This window comes from Lactuca saligna, chromosome 7 (assembly GCF_052625555.1).
Source record: "Lactuca saligna cultivar CGN05327 chromosome 7, ASM5262555v1, whole genome shotgun sequence".
In the NCBI taxonomy this organism is placed as follows: domain Eukaryota; kingdom Viridiplantae; phylum Streptophyta; class Magnoliopsida; order Asterales; family Asteraceae; genus Lactuca; species Lactuca saligna.
In genome coordinates, this window is record NC_136423.1 from 156885919 (window position 1) to 156906718 (window position 20800).

At 36.4% G+C, this 20800-nt stretch overlaps 1 pseudogene; it reads left to right on the plus strand.

The window, feature by feature from the left end:
* Positions 1 to 1406: 1406 nt before the first annotated feature.
* Positions 1407 to 20800, plus strand: part of LOC145007381 (phosphatidylinositol/phosphatidylcholine transfer protein SFH8-like) — a 143199-nt pseudogene continuing 123805 nt past the window's right edge.

Consider the following 20800-nt stretch of genomic DNA (forward strand, 5'->3'; position numbering starts at 1 on the left):
AGGAGAGAGGAGGAATTCGGCTAGAGTATCTCTACTTTAGATGGTGTGTCGAATTCCCTCACCCCTAGGGTCTATTTATACTTGTAGACTCCTTAAGGATTACAACTTTAACCCTAATTGGATAACTTAGACTTTAAGTTGATCCATATCCTTTCCTTGATAACCCTATGGATGATTTTGGCTTATCCAAGCCCTAGAAATCATCCATCCTATCTAGGATAAGGATTTATAGTCTAAAGTTTAACTATCAAACAATTGACAGTTTATACCCTCTTATTTAATTAATCTCTTTAAGTCACCAAATTAATTCCAATTAATCTATGACTTATATTAATCAAATAACCATATAGTATTCCTTTATAATATTTACTCTCTTTTAACAAATCATCCATCAAGTTGCTATGGTGAAGGCAACCCAAAAGGATCATGCACAACCGGATCAAATACTTGCCTAATATAGTTGCAGCCTTAGACACTATTCCAACAGGACTATGGGTCTATTTTGTGGACTCAATTAGTTCAAAGTCTCACCTCAGCTTCTCGCTATTCTAAAATCTCATGTGGTAGGTTTTGGACCCTAGTTACTCAGTAGGCGATGGGGAAGTTCAAAATTACAACAATGGAAGACTCATTGATGTCGCCAATCGCTACTTTTCACACGAAAAAAAATTATTGTTTCTAATCCTACAAAATTTCTATTCATTGGTTCGGTTCCTGAATCCATGTATAGGTGTGTTTCTTGTGAAAGCAAGATGATGAATGAATACAAGAAGCTTCCCTCTACGGGACCGAGGCAGATCACTCCTGAAATGCAAAGCTCGCTGGATGCTGCTGATAAACCAGTGAAATGAGGGAAGAAGGTTGGTCAAAAAAGCGAGAAGGAAGGTCCCTCATCAAAAGTTGCTACGCCTAAAAAGTGAAAGTATGAACAAGCATCTCCTTTCGCTCCTAAGAAGCGAAAGTTCAAGAAAAAGGCACACAAGCCTAAGGCTTCCTCTTCCAGTGATTCTGAATATGGTCCATCTGACCAAGAACCCGAACCAGAGTCAAGAAATGATGAAGCTTCCCAAGATGACAGTTCACTCCGAGGTAATTAACCTCTACCTTCACCGACTCATCAAGGTAACTAAACCTCACCTCATCTTTCTCCTGCTCACTCAATACCTATAACAATCACTCCGTGCCCTTCTCCTATCTCCTATTCAACTCCAACTTCTGTACCAATACCAACCCCTTTATTCAATGATATTACCACCACCACTATACTAAATACAACTGAACCTCAAGTTCGTGTCAATGTATCTGATGCGGAGGCACCTACTTCAGGGATCGATACACCCATTACCTCTAAACCTCTATCTCCACCTCCCTCACGTGAATTTGACACCATTCTTGGTGGATCAAATATGGATTTTAACTCCTACTATAGCCCATACAGAGTTCAGAGCGATGATGATGAAGATGCTCCTATAACGAAGAGGCATTTAAGGGATCTTAATGAAAAGCTTAACAAATGGCTTTCTTCTTCCTCTTCCACTCCCAGCGAGGCATACTCTGAGGCTTCTATCAAGGCTTTGTTGGAAAAGTTTGTCAAGGAGAATGAAACCTCCATTTCCAATGCTACCAAAGTCATTGACGTGTCCACCTCCTCATATCAGAAAGCAACCATTTCCATCAAAGAATCCACAAAAGATTGCAAGCAAGCGACCGAAAATCTCAAAAAACTAATTTCTAATGCTAATGTTTTTCTAGATTCTCTTTAGGCTGCTGCTCAAGAGAACACTCAAAAGGTGAATGCCTTTGTTGACAATCTTACCAAATCGCTTCAAGCTGAGAAGAAGCACTTTGAAGAGGCACACCAAAACACCAAATCTGACTACAAAGAGCTTCGAACTTCTATCCATGCCCGTCTTGATAAAATCCAAGTTGATCTTGCCTTGAAAACAAAGTCATGGATGAACTTGCTCTCAAAACCATGAAGGTTAAGACTCAGGCCTTGAAACTACTTGGGCGCACAAAAGGAAATCAATAACCTCAAGTCAGAGCGAGATGTCATCAAAATATACGTTGGTGATGTGCACTTTCTTCTCTTAAATCTCCTGGAAGCACGTGATTCGGTCCTTACTATCACCATTCGACGACACTTGGCTGAGAAGCTAAAGACCAACTCTTGACATACCGAGCAGAATTGAAGGTGTTCTAGAGACTGTTGTCCCTCAGAAACAAGTAGGAGATGCAAGTCAGGGTCAACGACAACAACTTCTAACAAGCAAACCCACTTCACAACCGAAAGTTATCACTGAACCGAAGGGTAATGAAGCTTCGGGTTCTAGTGTGAAGGACAAAGGCAAGAAGAAAATTGGTGATGATGATGAGGTAGAAACTGAAGATGAGGTATCAACCGAAGAAAATGCTCCCAAAACCGAAGAAAATGCTCTCAAAATAAAGCGAAATGACCAATAGCTTGAAGAAAAACTCTGCGTTGCAGGGAAAGCGGTAGAGAGGGAAAGAAAAGCGAATGATGCATTGGAGAGACCTTTAAAATAAATAATCGAGTCTCCAAGCACTCATTAGCTCGAACCAGTCCTTTCGTTTGATCGTGAGAATTCCAAAGACTCTCAGTTCGACATGCTGATCAACCGAAAGGCGTTCGTATTTCATTGCTTTGAGCCAACAATTATTGTCCCCTTTCCTGATCCGAAGGTTGATTTATTGACTACTATCTCACTTTCTCTCAACCTCAATACTTGACTTGGAGCGCACAGAAGATCACAACAGTCAAGGTATTGAAATCAACTTCGACAAGGAATTTTATCAATGTGAAGTTCAAAGTGACCCGAGGCTCTGACAGTTTGGTTCATATGATTTCTCTTGCTGATTTGCCAAACTTAAATCTACATGATTGGATCCTCTTAAACAATATTTTTTTGACCGATCAACAATAATATGAGCCTATCATCGATCTCATCAAGCAAATGTTGGTGTGTCACATTCTTGAGGTTGCCAAGATGGATCAAGAGATTGCCTCTGCCTTAAGGAAGAAGCCCACAATTAAACCAATTGGTAAGGAAAGCAACGTCAACATGATGTTGATGGGTAAAATTGACCCGAAGTATCACACTGTCATGTTCACTAGAGCCGAAGGCCAAATATGCTTCTTCGCTCTTGATGACAAACACCTGTTCTCCACTTCTTGTCTAGAGCACATTATTTATATTATTTACAGGTGTAATCAAAACAGTGAAGTTGATAAGAATTTTTTTTCGGATATGCTTCAGTGGTACATTGACTTTCATCAAACTCTTCTCGCCATCATACCGAAGCTATTCAAGACTGTGAAGAAATCCACCCTCACTCAACCGAAGTGATCTCTCACCTCAATTGACGCAAAGGGGGAGATTGTTGAGTCTAGGAGTTGCATCATTGGGCTTTTGTATTTGTTCTAATTTTATCACGGTTTGGGCTTGTCCAACCGTGTTTTTATTATTATGGTTTAGTATTTATGGTGCATGCATACATCATTATTAGCACGCTTCTAATTATTATCTTTCATAGGATTGTAACCCTAACATACCTCTACAATAGAAGTTCTTTATCGAGCTCTTCTATAGTGTTGCAGTCTTAATAATTCAACATCTGTTTGATTCATTATGTGTTCTTACTACTGTTTATGTTCTGATTTACTTGTTAATAATCTAATCGATCTTAAAGGAGGTTTCAACTCATCAATACCAATCGTCTCACGAGCCTCTAACCACGAGTTACTCATTAATAAAATTTAATATAATATATAATTTAATGTTATTTAGAGTTATTGTTAAGATTAATTAAATTTTAAAATATTAAGTTGTTTAACATTTCAATTTATATCAATGTAATTATTTAAAATATCAAATATTGTTTTTGTTTTTAAAGGTAAAATAATTTTTTAATATAATGTTACTTTTATCTATTTTTGTTATAAGTTATTTTTAAGTTACTTATTTGAAAACTTGTATGATTATAAAGATAGTTTTTGGAAAATTTTAGTTAATTTAGGATTACAATTTAGGTTTTGTAATTAACAATGTAATTTATAGCTTTTAAGTATTTAAAAAATAATCTTTGAATTTTCTTTTATCTTTAATTGAAATTTCAATTTAAATTACCATTTAATGTTATATATAAATCAACAATTTCAGTATTATATACAAACTATTCAAAACTTATGACCTTAAAATGATAATGATTTACATATAACAACAAATAAAAACTAATAAGTTAAGTATAATATGTTAAAAGTTAAATATATAATTTTATAAGTAGAAGTAAATGATGATATATTAGTATTTAACTTAGTTAATTTAGGATTACAATTTAGGTTTTACACTGATTTAACATTATTAACCAATTTATTATTATTATAAATAAATTAAAAAATCATGGGAGTTTCAAATGAAAATGGTAAAAGGAAAAAATGTCTCTTTTTATAGTACACCTAGGTGAAACCCCGCGTGTTGCACGCGAGCATAATTCTTTAATTAAAATAATATATTTTAACAAACTGTGATTTAATATTTATACATGAAAAACTAATGTCAGTAGCATAACATAACCTATAGTTAACATATTAGTTTTATTAACATTAATATGTTTGTATCATTGGTTTTTCTACTATTAATTGATGATTTTATAGATTGTTTTAAGTTGTGTAAATTGTATATCAAATGTATGCTGATTTCTATATATATAACAAATAATAAAGTAGCAAGAAAAAAATACTACACTTTTTGATGATTTTATAGATCCTTTTAAATTGTGTAAATTAGGTACAAAACATATTCGGGTTTGTATATAATATAAATAACAAAATAGTATGCAAAAAATACTACAAATTTTAATAACATAAAAAAGTACAACATCTGTTATAACATTACATCAAACAAAATTTATTAAACACTTATGAATCATTCAAAATGAATATTTAGAAATTAGGATACATTTTAAATATAGAAACACTGTTATCGAAAAAAAATCACGTTAAAATAACTATTAATGTGATAACACTCACTTTTTTTTCAATTATTTCATACTTGAATCACACATCTTTTCAAATATATGTTTTTTATATCAACACTTAGTTATCTACTATTGATATAGCTACATTGTGTATAAATAAGTGGAAAATAAAAAGGCAATATTGTAATACTCTGGTTTTCATGAATTTTCAAAATCATCCATTGGTTTAAATTTATTTCATTTTGCTCCGTGGATTGGAAGGAAGTGGCGATGGGAATCCTTAGTGTGAAGTTTGTAAATCGGATATGGGAGGAGTACGCTATGTGTACATGTGGGTACACTACGCGTGCTAGGGTGCACCCTTGTACGTAGGGCGTACACATATGTACGCTGGGCGTACTAATGTCCGAGTGAAACCCTAAGTTTTAGGGTTTCAGGGATATTTAAGCACCTTTATAGCTCATTTACCCCCACCTTTCCAACCTCCAATCCCTTGAGTCGTTTTTGGCAAACCCTAACCCCATTAGAGTGTATTTTGAGCTAAAAGTGTGCCCTTTCTGTTCTTAAGGAAGAAGGAGTTACATCAAGGAGCTTAGAAGTTGAAGCAATCTTGTGGATCTTGGATCATCACCTTCTTGGGAAGCTTCAAAATGTAAAAAGTCTTCACCTTGAAGCTTTGTTTGCTTGGATCTCATTTTCGTAGCTTTATGTTGTTCTTCTTGTCCTAAAATTCGTATTTCTATGCATGTTTGATTTGGCCGTTTTGAGTTGTCCATTCAGTCCCTAGGAAGCATCCTAAGCAATAAAAATGAGGTCCCTTTAGCTAGTTTGGCTCCATGCTTCTTGTAGAAGGTCTTAATGGATTAAGATCTTGCATTAAGGACTTTTTGGACGTGGAAAGTCATTAAGTTGGGAACTTTATCACCTTAGTATGCCTCTGGACCTTGGATCTGAAGTATAAGCTCAATTGCTTAATCCATTAAGCACTTAATGAAGAAGTTTGATATGCGAGGGTACGCCCCGCATAACCTGATGTACGCCCTGCCTACCTGGTCAACTACCCCGATGGTGGTTCTCTGCGAAGTCTTGTGTATGATGAGCGTAATTTCGTAGTACGCCCTGCGTACTCGCATAGGTCAGCCCATGTTGAGTTAACTCGGTTAGGTTGACTCAGTGGGTTTATGGGCTTTGACCTGTTGACTTTGAGTTTGACCATGTTTGACCAAGTTCGACTTTTTAGGGTATTTTGGGTATTATTGGGATTTTGATGGAATTGGTAACTTGGTGGATGTAGGCATTGAGTAGAGAGCTGAGATTCGGAGTTGGGGCTTATCAGTTTTGTTCAGCTTATGAGGTGAGTTTTCCTCACTATACTTTCAGGTCGAAGGCACCAAAGCCAACCCATTGGTTTAATAGCCTGATATTGTTGATATGCTGATTATGGAATATATATGAGTTCTAGTCTTGATATGCTAGTATGGTAGATCTGTAGGACTACCTGGATACTATCAGTCTATTTGTTTATGATGTTATCTGTTATATGTCGACATATTGAGTGGGTTGGGTTTTGTATTGCTTAGTGATATGTTGAGGTCTTAGTGGTGTTCAGTCCAAGGACTAATCAGGTTGGGGAGCAAGCCAGACATAAGTTATGGGCCAAGGGCAAGCCAGACTTATATTGTGGGCTCATGGGTAATCCAGGTTGTTAGTTGTGGACCCATTGTATGCTGTTATTGTATATGTGCTATTTGTATGTGTATTGGTATTTTGGGGGAACTCACTAAGCTTTGGGATTACAGTTTTGGATTATGTTTCAGGTACCTCAGAGGATAGTGGGAATGTGAAGGCGTGATCGTGCACCTCCTTAAGTTTTGATTTGTATGATTTTGGAAAAACTCTGATATTATACAAGTTTTACAAACTATTTGTAAACAATGATGATTTATGGGTTGTTTTAAAAGTTTAAAATTTTCATGAATTTTATGGATGTTATAGATACATATTAATAAACATGAGTTAAATTTTTTTTTAATGTAGTGGAATATAAAAATGCATGACCAGTGTTGTAAACATCCCGAAAAGGTTCCGATTAATCTTTTATTAGTCCCTATGCACTAGTTGACCGAATAGGAGACACCTTGAGATTAATCTCTGCATACACAATCAACGAGGCAATATCAAATCATAACATTCTAACACTTTGAAGAAATTTTATAACAATTGAAATTATTTGAGAAATGACTAGTGGTGTATTACTCATAGTAACCTATTTTGTTATGATATGAGTGGTACTTACGAATTTTGTAATGATATTAGTCATATTTAATTTGTAAAAATTTGAAGAATCAACAGTTTATGGTTAAATCAAAGTATCCCAAAATCATCTATCAATAAAATATCTAAGGATGATGTGTACTATCACGCCTTCACATTGCCCTAATCATATGATGTATCCATACCATGAAATCAAACTTTAAGCCAAAACATAGTGAGTTTCCCCCAATATACCACACACAACCAAATAGATAACAACATAAATATACAAGCATTCAGCCTGACTAGACCTCCTCACAAGGCCTACAACCTATCAAGACCGTTCTATAGGCCTACGACCTGATTGGATTGCCTTGTAAGGCCTACATTCTATCTGGACCGCCCCGGGTATCTTGCCCTTCAGCACAAAGCAGGAGCGCCTCAACCCAACCCATCATAATATGTCAACATATATAAATAATCAAATAACAAATCATAATCAACAAAATAGGTAATCATATATATATTTATCAACGATCAAATCTCTACATCATACCACAGTATATATGCCAAGATACACACAAAGTCCGAAGGGCCAACATTGTTGCCTTCGATGCCCGAGTACAGTGAGGACGAACTCACCACAATCAGATGTCAAAGAAAACACGAACTAGAGCTACTGACATCCAAACTCCTCACACTATCAATTCACCAAAAAGTCTTAAATCAAAACCAAGGTAAAAACCTCAATCCCACAAGTTCTTAGTCTAATACTAACTCCTCTAATGGCAAAAGATCAAAAACTCAACAGTTAGAAGGTAAAAACCTCAATCCCACAAGTTCTTAGTCTTTAGCTTTATGTCCTTCCTGATACCTACCCTAATAGTTGACCAAAAGTTAAAAGGTCAAAAACTCAACAGTTAGAATTCTGTTGACCTACGTGTTGCGTACTCCCAACTCTACGTATGGCACAAAGCCTTATCCTAAAAATGAGACTCCACCAGGCTATGGTGGGCGTAGCCTGGATTACACATTACGTAAATGCCTCATATTCCAAAACTCACATTAAGCACTTATTTCCTTAATACCTTCCACTCAGTACTCATATTTAACCTGATGAGCATTCTAAATCGTAAAGTCTCCAACTTTATGGCTTTACATGGCTAAAGAGAATTCAAATTCAAAACCTCAGCTTATTACATAATCTCAAGCTCCATATCTCATGCATGGATGGAAGGAAGGGACCAAGATTGGATTTTTAAGATTCCATGAACATAAAAACGTCTAAAAAGTCTATTTATAAGGCCTGTAGTAGATCATACCCAATTGTGCCAAGAATATGGGAAAAAAGGACATAAAAAGGAAGGGACAAAGATTGCATTTTTATGATTCCATGTGTACAAAAATGTCTAAGAAGTCTACTTATAAGGCCCGGAATAGATCATACCCAACTAGACAAAGAATATGGGACAAAAGGACATAAAGCTAAAGACTAACAAGATCTAATAAAATATTCATCAAATTCTGAAATTTATACCTCCGGTAGAATGTTTGTGATATGCAAGTTCAAGATCCATGAGGCTTGAAGCTTCCCAAGTTCTCTCTAATGGATCCTTCCTTCAAAGATGAACACAAAACACTCAAAAAGCTCAAAACTCACAAATAGAGATCATGGTTTGGAGGTGGCTGCTTAAAGGGAGGGGAGACTGATAATAGAAGGCCTTAATGGAGTTAGAGCCCTTAAATATGGCTCAAAACACCGAAATTAGGGTTTGGGATCTAAGAAAGTACGGCTTGCGTACTGGGATCTATGCCCAAAATAAATAAAAATTCAACATTAAAACTTAAGAACAAAGGGAAGGAATTTACATGCAAGGATTGGTTGTTAGAATTCTCCCCCACATGAATCAGACTTCGTCCTTGAAGTCCGATGCAACATATAATTATGGTTAATCCTCATGCATCTTCGCCTCGAGTTTCCACGTCCACTCAGAACCCTTCCTATGTTGCTACTGAACATTGATCAAAGGTATCACTTTGTTACACAAGGCCTTTGTCTTCCTATCCAAAATAGCTACTGGCCTCTCCACATAATTCAGGCGCTCATCAACCTGGATCTCATCCATGGGAACCACCAATGAATCATCAACCATACAATTCCGAATTTGAGAAACATGGAAGGTGCTGTTAAACTGAATAAGCTCCCCGAGAAGATCCAATTGATAAGCAACCTTACCTACCCTATCCAGTACTCAAAACCATAACCATCCAATACATCGGGGACCCAACTAGCCCTTCTTCCTAAAGCGTATAACACTTTTACAGGGTGATACCTTTAGTAAAACCATATCCCCGACTTGGAACTCTATCTTGGATCATCGTCTTTCGGCATAACAATTATGTCTGTTGGGTCAAAAATATGGTTTATACTTTACTTTTCTAGGCAATTATTTTTATGTAATATTATATTAATTTATGGTCTAGTTTACGGCGGAGTTTACGGCCGTAAACACCTTATGGTCGTAAACTCATTTACGGCCCATTTGTTTCCGGCCCATATCCAACATGTATAAATGGAGGTGTTAGGGTGAGGAGTGATGATTGATGAACACGAAGTAGTTTACGGCCAAAGAGAGAAATCGTGTGTGAATCTTTTGTATCCGGATTATAATTCATATCAATACACACAAAATTCATATTAATTCTTCTTCTCCTTCTCTTCTATTTTGATCCTACATCATCCGTTTGATTGGGATTCCGCACCATCAAACGGATCTGACTGATACACGGGAAGATTAGGGACTTACAATTGGTATCAGAACCAAGTTGTATCAGTCAAAAAGATTTATTTTTCATCCAAAAATCGAATATTTTGTGTTTTACGGTCCAAGCTTACGGCTGTAAACTCCGAGTTCTTGGGCCGTAAACTCTATTTGGAGCATTATTTGATCTTATTTTCGAAATATTTTTGCGTTTTTGGATAGATCTCGCAAAAATAAGGAGGGTTTGTTCTTTGTGTTTTTCATAAAAAAGGGTTTTTGATTGAGTTTTGGAGCTTCAAAGTCGAATTTTCACGTAATCTTATACTGTTTACGGCCAGTGTTTACGGCGGGAAACAGTTCACGGCCGGCGGCGGATTCCCGTTTACGGCTAGGGTTTCCGGCTCGGCTCGGTAGACCAGCTCGGTGGAGATCGGCTCGGCTCAGCAGCAGCTAGCTGCAATCGCTTCAATAAAAAGGCAACAGCTTTGCGTCTGGAAAGGATCGAACCCGGGTTTATTAATCTTCCATCCCTCCATCTTACCAGTTGAACCAAGGAACAACCTACTACACCCATTCCATTTTTAATTCTTAAACACTTCCAGTCACATCCAACTTTCGCATTTTTTTTTCACTTTCTGCCCAAAAACTAAATCTCTTTTATTTTTAATTTCCTTTTTCATCCAAAATAAAAAAATAATAATAAAATAAAATAATAAATAAATTAATTAAATAATAATAATAATAATAATAATAATAATAATAATAATAATTGTTTTTATTTTTGATTGTTATTTTTAACTTTTAACTTTAAATTTGGACTTTCAAGCTTGATCTTTAACTTTAAACCTTGACTTTTTCGTTTAATTTTTAAAAAAAGAAAAAAAATCTAAATTTAACTTTTCGGTTTGACTTTCAAGTTTGACTTTTTCAAGGTTGATTTTTTCATGTTTGACTTTTGAGTTTAATTTTTTTAATTTTGACTTTTAAGTTTTATTTTAGCTTTTAGTTTTTTTTTTTTTTTTTTTTTTTTTTTTTTTTTTTTTTTTTTTTTTTTTTTAATTGATTTTAAGGTCTACGAAGGAGTTGAAAACATGAAAGAGAGCCGTGAGGATATGTTAAGACAAAATTTCAACTTTTTCGATTATATCCCTGGAGAAACGCTCGAAACTCAGTTGCAGCGGTTTACTACACTCACTACTGAGATGAATATAGCCGGGATCTTCTTGACTAAATCCGAGATCAACAAAAAGCTGTTGAATTCACTTCCAAAATCGTGGGACATGGACGTGGCTGACATCAAGAAGACAAAAGATCTTAATTGTCTTAGTCTGGCTGATATAATTGAAGAACTTAACGCTTTGAATTGTCGAAAAACAATGAGTTCAAGAAACCTTCCGGTCAATGAAGTGTCGTGTTCTCATTCATGTGAAGTTTCATGTTCTCAATCATGTGAAGATACGATTAAATTTCTTCGGGAACAAATTGATTTATTAAAAGGGGAAGTTGAGGACCTGAGATATAAAGGATATCAACTCAGGAAAGGACAGAAACCCCTGAAGGCTAAGTTAGAAGCTAAAACCAAGGACTTTAGGAAACTTCAGGAAGACTACAGTAACAGATGTGAAAACTATGATTATGTAGTCAAACAAAATGCTGAGCTAGTGTCTGAAGTTGAATCTTTGAAAGGAAAGTTTGAAACTGCCAAACTTGATGTTAGAAAATATGATTTCTCAAGTGAGGTGGTTGCAAATATGATAGACCAAAGCATGCAGTTTAAAAGGAATCAACACAAGGGTCTAGGGTATGATAGTGTACCTCCTCCTTACAATCATAACTACACATCCATCCCTATGAAACAAGAAGAAATTGACAGGGAGGCACATCTTAAATATGGAAAACCAAATGGATTTGTGTCAGAGGGAGTTATTAATTTTGAAGATACTAATGTTGCTACTTCATGTGTAGGTAAAGTAGCAGAAAATGAGAACAAGGAGAACACTATTGAACAAACAAACGTCTCTTTGAGCTCTGAGTCTGTTGCTTTGAACTCAGCTGCTTCTAATCAACCTCCCGTTGGTAAATACAGACCACCATTTCAAGCTAAACAGAGTGCCTGTTGCACCTGTGCGTGTGGGAAAAGCAAGAGACAAGGCAAGGATACGCCACCAGGGGCAGGAATAAATAACTTCACAGTGAAGAAAAAGACTTGTTTTCACTGTGGAACACCTGGACACATTGCCAGAAATTGTCCTAATCGTGCATACGTTCCCTATTATGCACAAGGATGGAAAAACACGCCAAGTGGGAGATACTTCAAAAGAAACCCTTCCATGTCACGTTCAGACAATGGTGATTGGAACGCGCGCAAGGCCAGGAATCAAACCCACGAGGCAAAGAATCTGAATCCCAAGGGAAAGAAGGAAATGTCGGCCAAGAAGTCCAATCCAAGAGATGCTCCAGTGAAACAAAGACCGGTTAGGTCAAAATCATCTCGACAGTCGGCTTCAGGTGCTAAATCAAGTGTCAAGGCACCCGTAGGATCAAAAAAGAAATGGGTTAAACCCAACTACCAATGGGTACCAAAGGCTCAATCTCCCAAATCAACTAATGACTCTAATATTTCTTCATCTTCTGTTTGTGATAAGCAGGATATGTCATGGGAGAAAGTATTGTGTGTTGATGACAAAAGTCGACCCGGTTTCAAAATGGACTGGGTTCCAAAGACCAACTGATCCCGCTCTGTTTCGGAGCAGCTATAGAGGCATATCATCAGACTTTGGTTTGTTGGTAGTGGCTGCTCCTGGTATATGATAAGGGACATTTCTCAATTATATAGCACTCATAACTTTGTTCGAGAGTTTGTGTCCTTTGTGGGAAAGGAAAGAAGGGAAGAAAAGAAGGGATCACATGGGGTTAGTGTTTAATGACATGAAGAATTTTCGGATATGTTTTGCGATTATGCGTGCTATTCTCAGACCTTCTGGATGCAAATTCAATCGGTGACTTACGGTTTGCGTTTTCTTCTCTAATACTCCTAAGTTTTTTTCTTAACCTGATTCGCTTTAAAGACTAATTTTTGTTTTAGGATAGTTTAAATTTGCACATTTACTTTCGTTTCTCTCCTATGCACAAATTTAGGGGGAGAAATAAAACAAAACAAAAATCTAAAAAAAAAATTAAATTAAATAAATAAAATTAAAAAAATTGTTGGTTATGAAATGTGTTTGAGGGAGATGTTTTGGGAAGTGATATTATCAAGTGATAACAGGCAACTTGTGTCTGCTTAACGTACCCAAAGTTGAAGGGTCTATGCTCTGACTTGATGCGTCGGTAGGCACGAAAAAAAAAATTAAAATGGACTTGACTAGGTAGAGTTGAACTTAGGAAATTTATAGACTTGACAAATCTTGACCTAGTTAGATCCGTTCAGCCTGAAAATACGACGCTCGGATAGGTTGAGCAGGGAGATATATATGGGAATCTACTCATCACATTAATTGAACCCGTACTTGGAACCGTGGTTTAACTTTTCCTCGATGTGCGGATTCTGTCCTTAATTCCGGTTGGATGGGGCGACTGGTAAATTCCGATAAATTAGGTCTGTAGAAAATTGTTTTCTTTCTTTCTGTCTGTTAGTCATATGTTGTCTCCTTTGCGTGACTTATAATCCGACCTAGTACACAACATATGCAACTCTATTTCTCTGCAGGATATATATATGTGTGAAATGTATGTGTGAAATACTTCTCATCTGTTAGCCATATGCTGTTTCCTTTGCGCGACTTCTAATCCGACCTGGTACACAGCATATGCAACCTTCTTCTTCTCAACCACTCTGAAGTAGTTAGCAATAGAATTCTGAATCTCTTCTCTCTCTGAATGGTTGTCTGCTCACCCGGTGTAAGGAGTACTCTGGAAGTTCTTGATGGCTGGGGCATATCAAGAAGCAGGAAACACGTTCCAGTACACTTAAAATTGAACACATACAGATTGTCTATAGATCTCGCTGCTCAATTTAGGTGGACAACAATATCCCTGGTCGTCGTTAGATGAATGGACCTTAAGATATAGTATCTAAGAAATTAGGATCAGATATAAATTTTAGGTTTTTAAGTTCATCATGTCTTGTAACAAATAGTATGTCCTAAATCTGTCACAAATTTTTCGTGTTTAAGTGGACAACAATACCGACGATCGACCAGACAAAGATGTGAATATGAAAGGTACCGACAAGTGGATAAAGGCTGTCTAAAAACTTTGATCCCAAATCACTCTTAAAGTTAAATATCATTTTTATTTTTGTTAAATTTGTCAAAGTTTCTTCTAATTTAAATATTAGGGGAGAATTAAAAATTAAAAATAATAAAAAAAATCAGAAAAATTCAAAAAAAAATCAAAGAAAAATAAAAAAACTATGAAAAATCCAAAAATATTTTTGTTTTTGTTTTGTGTGCTAAGTTTTCTTTTAGTTTTGTTTTGTCTTGAAAAGTAATTTCAGGTATAGCTAAGACTCATGGAGTTTATGTTGAAGATTTCTGAGCCAAAGCCTCGTCCGTGAGCATCAAACAATTCGCATTCGAAGGAGCAAGAAATGAAGATTATTGTTTCAAAAATTCAATCCTTCAACCCCCAGAAGCAAGGTGAAGCTGCAATTGAAGATTATGTGACGGATTGCATTGAAGCCTCCTCAATCAGTCTGCTGCTATCTTTGTACCTGCTGAAGTGATATAGAAGTTTAGTTCTCTCTGATGTTCTCTCTGAAGATTCTCAAGATGAAAGCGCCATCTTTCAAGAATCAGTACAAGAAGCCTCCTCACCCAATGTGCGTTCAATGCCAAATTCTGAAGAAAACCTCAAGTGCTCAAGATGAAGTCATTCATTGAAGATTCATATGTTCATCCTGATGTTGTGAAGAAATCAAAGGTTAATGCTGAAGCCAAGTTGCCAATGAAGATTATCAAGAAAGTCAGCTACTTTTTAGGGGGAGCTTGTTGGGTCAATTAAGAAAAGAAAGCTATAAACCAAGGGGAAGATTGTTGGGTCAAAAATATGGTTTATACTTTACTTTTCTAGGAAAATATTTTTATGTAATATTATATTAATTTATGGTCTAGTTTACGGTGGAGTTTACGGCCGTAAACACCTTATGGTCGTAAACTCATTTACGGCCCATTTGTTTCCGGCCCATATCCAACATGTATAAATAGAGGTGTTAGGGTGAGGAGTGATGATTGATGAACACGAAGTAGTTTACGGCCAAAGAGAGAAATCGTGTATGAATCTTTTGTATCCGGATTATAATTCATATCAATACACACAAAATTCATATTAATTCTTCTTCTCCTTCTCTTCTATTTTGATCCTACATCATCCGTTTGATTGGGATTCCGCACTATCAAACGGATCTGACTGATACACGGGCAGATTAGGGACTTACAATGTCGACTCTAGGCCATCTACAATCTTTGCCTGATCTGTTGGATGAGATCTATCATTTAGAGAACTACCTCGATCTTATCTATGACCTTGTGACGGACCTCTCCCTAGCATACTAGTGTACGACACTTCCTCCCATAAAGAAGCTCGAAAGGCAGTGCACCAATACTAGAATGATAACTGTTATTATAAGAAAACTCAACTAGGGGAAAGTAAGAATCCCAACTCCCATTAAAATCGATGATGCAAGCCCTCAACATATCATTGATCATTCGAAGGGTCCGCTCACTCTGTCCATCCATCTGAGGGTGATAAGTAGTGTTGAAATGTAGTCGTGTACCCAACTCCTCATGAAACTTCTGTCAAAACTGGGAAGTAAACCGTGAAAAATCAGATACAATAGAGATTGGTACACTATAGCGAGCGACAATCTCGCACACATACACGTTGGACAATTTATTGGCTGAAGAACTCTCTCAAATGGCAAGAAAATGGACACTCTTAGTCAAACAGTCAACGATAACCCAAATTGCATAAAATCCATTGGCCGCCCTCAGCAACGTGAGGTTGAAATCCATAGTGATATGTTCCCATTTCAACTTGGGTACATCTAAAGGCTGCAACTTGTCATGTGGCCTCTGGTGCTGAGCCTTGACCATCCGACATGTCAAGCATCTCTCCACATACCAAGTAATCTCCCACTTTATGCATTGCCACCAATAACTAAGTCGCAAGTCCCGATACATCTTTGTGGCTCTAGGGTGAACCAAGGTCTTAGACTTATGAGCCTCCTCTAATACTATCTATTGGACCCTGCTAGTAAATGACACATATACCCGATCACACCGGGTCAAAAGTCTATGAATATAGGTAGAAAATCTAACAATCTCACCTCTGATCCTCACATGCTTTCAATTTTTTTTCTTGACTCCATTGGCCCAAGAATCCGTGATCAAATCCAGAAGTAGGGAGTCGATGATCATCCTCAACTAGTGCTCTCGAATAAGAGTACTAGCTTCCATGTTGCTTAAAGCATTGGTAACCACATTGGCCTTCCCCGGGTGATAAAGAATCTGAAAATCATAATCCTTTTCGATGTTAAGCCATGTGCGCTGCCTCATGTTGATATTTGGCTGGTCCATAAGATATATCAAACTTTTGTGATCCGTGTAGATGGTACATCAAACCTCATAAAAATAATTTCTCCAAATATTAAGGGTGAAAACCACAACCCCCCAACTCCAAATCATGCATCAAATACCTGGGCTCATGAGGCTTCAATTGCCTGGATGCATAGGCTATGACTCTACTTGTAACGCTTGCAGATTCGGGCTAGTCAACTTAAACACAACAAGTGTCAAAAATGACCTTTTGATAGAATATTATTTAGAATAAATAATCTTAACCATTATAGTATATGTCACAAGGGTTCCATACATATAAAGAGCGAAGAAATCCAAGTTATAACGAAGAAGTTATGACCCGTCGAAGTTTCATGAAAAAACTGACACAACACTTTGTGACATAAAAAGTGAGTTCGCGATAAAATACTTATTAGCCTTGGCAATCTAAAGGAAAGTCATAGTATATGTTAAACTGAGAACGTGCACAAAAAAACACCCAAATCTGACTTCATATTAGGAAGTTATGATTTTTCTAAAATTTAGCATTACAGTGCACAACCCAAAATTCTAATTTTAGATCGACCGATTTTTAGCCGACACAACCTAAACGAAAATCAAAGATCTCGTTTATAAGAGCTCGACAATAAAAATACATATGAAAACGGACGTCGGATGACAAAGTTTTGAAATTTTAACGGACTTTACCTATCCAAGTCTGTTAAAATATAACTTTAGAAATAATTTCAAAATTAACCGATGGAGTCTAAAAGAAAGTTGTAGAGTACATTACCACATACGCATTGGTACAAAGAATGTTGAAAACAGAGATTGTATGTGTAAGTTTTGAAATTTTGAATTCGGGAGGGTGTTGAGGCGAAGAAGGTGTCGTGGACGAATCTCGGCCCTTGCTCCCTACGACCTCGCTTCACATCATCAACACGTGTCCCTCGTATACACATCATACTAGGTACGCACAACATACCTCCGAGGGTACACCGATCATAACCAAGGAATCTAGCCTATAAATACCATGTAAGGGCTACCCCAATTCCTCACACCTTAACCCTTCTCTCTCTCTCTCTCTCTCTCTCTCTCTCTCTCTCTTTCTTTCTCTTTCTCTAACTTCTCTTTAAAACTCTCATAAGCCTTAGTACTTCCCAAGTGCTAAGAGGCGAGTCCCGAAGTGCCAGAAGGCTCTGAGAAGAAGAGCTTTTCAGCTCGGAAGTTCTGCCCCCGTAGAGCGCAGTTCTTAGCCAAACCTCCCAGTAACTCGGTAATTGAGTTATGCTTACCATACTTTAATTATAGCTTATGTTTAAATTCAATATCGTTATTATGAAATTATAAAAAATATATATTATAAAATATTATATACAAAGTGTTATTATAATATCTTTTAACTACTCGCGGTACAAATAATCCGGTTTGAAGGGCCACATAGGGTTGTTGGATTTCAGAAGTGCTATAATGCCAAAATGGTCCTACCCTCCGGTGTTTCTGTTGGATGAGGTGTCTAAGCCCATAACTATAATTGGTATGTACTTGAATTGATAGCAGCACAGTCCTTTTGGGTTGCCCTCAAACCTAGTAACCGAACAAGGAAATTATGAAAGGAGAGATATTAATTTATTATAAGATTAATAAATTAATATAAATGAATTTATTAATATATTAAAAGATTAATATATTAATAAGAAATCATTTGGTTTAATTAGTTGTTAGCCAGAAATTAATTAGAATTAATTTCGGGGTTAAAAGAATTAATTATAAGGTGCAGGGACTAGTTTGCAATTATCTAATAGTTGAGTGGAAGGCTCTAGAACCCCCTTGGATAAGGGTGGACGAAATATTTAGGGGAAACCCTAATAATTTCGTCCATAGGGGCTTGGATAAGGCCCTAAGCAAAGGATAACTAGGGTTTTCCCTAAACCCTAGATCCCTCAGCTATATAAGGAGCCCCCTGGTTCATGTTTTGGTCACTCTTTTCTTTGGAAGAAACCCTAAGGGCTGAAATTTTGCATACTCCCTCTTCCCTTTCTCCTCTAATTTCCTTCTTGCTAGTTTGGGTGTGATTCCATTAGAGGCATTACACTTGTGGTGCTAAGCTTCCAAGAAGATGAAGATCAAGATCAAGGGAATCATCAATTGTTTACTATAACAATTGAAAGGTATGTAATTACTAAACCCTAGTTTGTAGATTTCGATTATAGCCTCTGTCCTCTAGGGTTCTTGATTTGCAATTCAAAGTTGTATGTTCAATAGATAAAACATAGATCCAAAGTAGGTTGCATGTGAACTTAGGAATTGTTTTCTAGTTTATTTGTTTTACCTAAAACCCATCAGTGGTATCAGAGCCATTATTTGTTTTAAATTGAATTGTCATAATTGTTGAATTGCAAATTAGGGTTTATAGCTATTAAACCCTAAAGGCCATTTTTCGATTTTTTGGGTTATGGATCAAAGGGTTTTTGAAAACCCTAGCCTCCAAAGAACCCTAATCGAAATTAGGGTTAGGGTTTTGAAAACCCTAGCCTCCTCCCTTGTGAATTTCAAAATATGCTAGAGATTTTAGGGTTTCTTGTTTTGGATAATTATTACTTGATTAGATTAATTGGATAATTATCCTTTATCCCTAATTTTCGAAATTTAGAGGGATAAGGATTAGGATTAAATTAATTTATTAATTTGATTAGATAATCCTTACAAGATTTAATAAATTAATTAAAAGTTAATTAATAGATAAATATTAAATCTAATTGATTGTTTTATTTAAATTTAAAATTTAATAGTTTAAATTTTGAAAATTTATATAAACTATTGGAGTTTTAAAATGTTTTAAAACACACCTTATATATATTATAATTAAAAGTTAAACATTATATATGTATAAGAATATGGTCAGTCAAATCGCTAGTATGCCTCATTCACGAAGCTAGTCTATAAGGGGGGTATAAGGAAATTGCCTATAAAATGGTAGTTGAATGGGTGTCCACTCTCACCCACCGCTTCCTTGATTAGTGGAGGGTCGTTAGCAGAACGGATTTGATAGGACAACTACTCCTCATTAAAAGTATAATGCTATTAAAGAAAGTACTAGAACACTATTTTTCAAAATCCCAAATCTAGTTACTTTAGGAAAAATGTGAAAAGTATGCTAATCCATGAAATTGCACATTATGCTTTATTGGTCGTTAGTGGATCATGTGTGGTTAACCGGCACACTAAAAGGCACTAATAAAAAGTAGTAATGGGTATCTTATAATTATCATTTTGATGGAGCGTGTGTGGTTTACCGGCACATCAATAGTTAATGATAAAGACAATAAGGTTACCAAGCACATTTGCATGGTTATTCACATCTAGTTTGTGATCCTCGGTATCCCAGTCACAAATAGTAGAGCATAATCCAAGATTAAAACATGCCATTAAATAGTTTTAATGTATCTCAAAAGAATTAGGAATTTCACTTCGTTTATTTTGTCTAATGGTGGAATTGGTGAATCGTCATTCACCTACCTTTATGAGATTTGAACTTGGATCTCGGCATCCCATTTCTAAGTTGTAAATCGTCATAGTTGGGTCCTAACCTTGATATGATATCTTTGGGTTATTATATTGAGGTGTCTTGGAATCTAACTAAAACTATCTTTCTTTTCAGATGTCTACTCCTGGAAACACTTCTGCTTCATCATCCTCCAGCCACAACTTCTCTCTACTAAACATCTGCTCCAAAGTCGTTATGGATGGCTCCAACTATAACGATTGGATGCGTAACATCAAGATGGCGCTTAGATTTGAGGACAAAGAGTATGTCCTTGAAAAGGATCTCAAAGAACTTGATGAGTCAAAAGCCACTCCCGAAGAGTATGCTGCCTACAAGAAACACTATGATGATGCTACCAAAGTGGCATGCATCATGGTTGCAACCATGTCCCCAGAATTGCAGAGGTACTATGAGGACTACTGGCCCTTTGAGATGAACAAGGATCTTATGGAAAAGTACCATAAGCGAGCTCGTCAAGAAAAGTTTGAGGTAGTCAAGTCACTCATGGCTTGCAAGATGAAGGAGGGGGAATCGGTTGTATCTCATGTGCAAAGAATGCAACGCTACATAGAGCGTTTGGTCAAGCTCAACATTCACTTCGATGAGGAATTGGCCATTGACATGGTCTTGAACTCGTTTCCTGATTGTTATGGTCAGTTTATCTTAACTTACCATTTGAACAA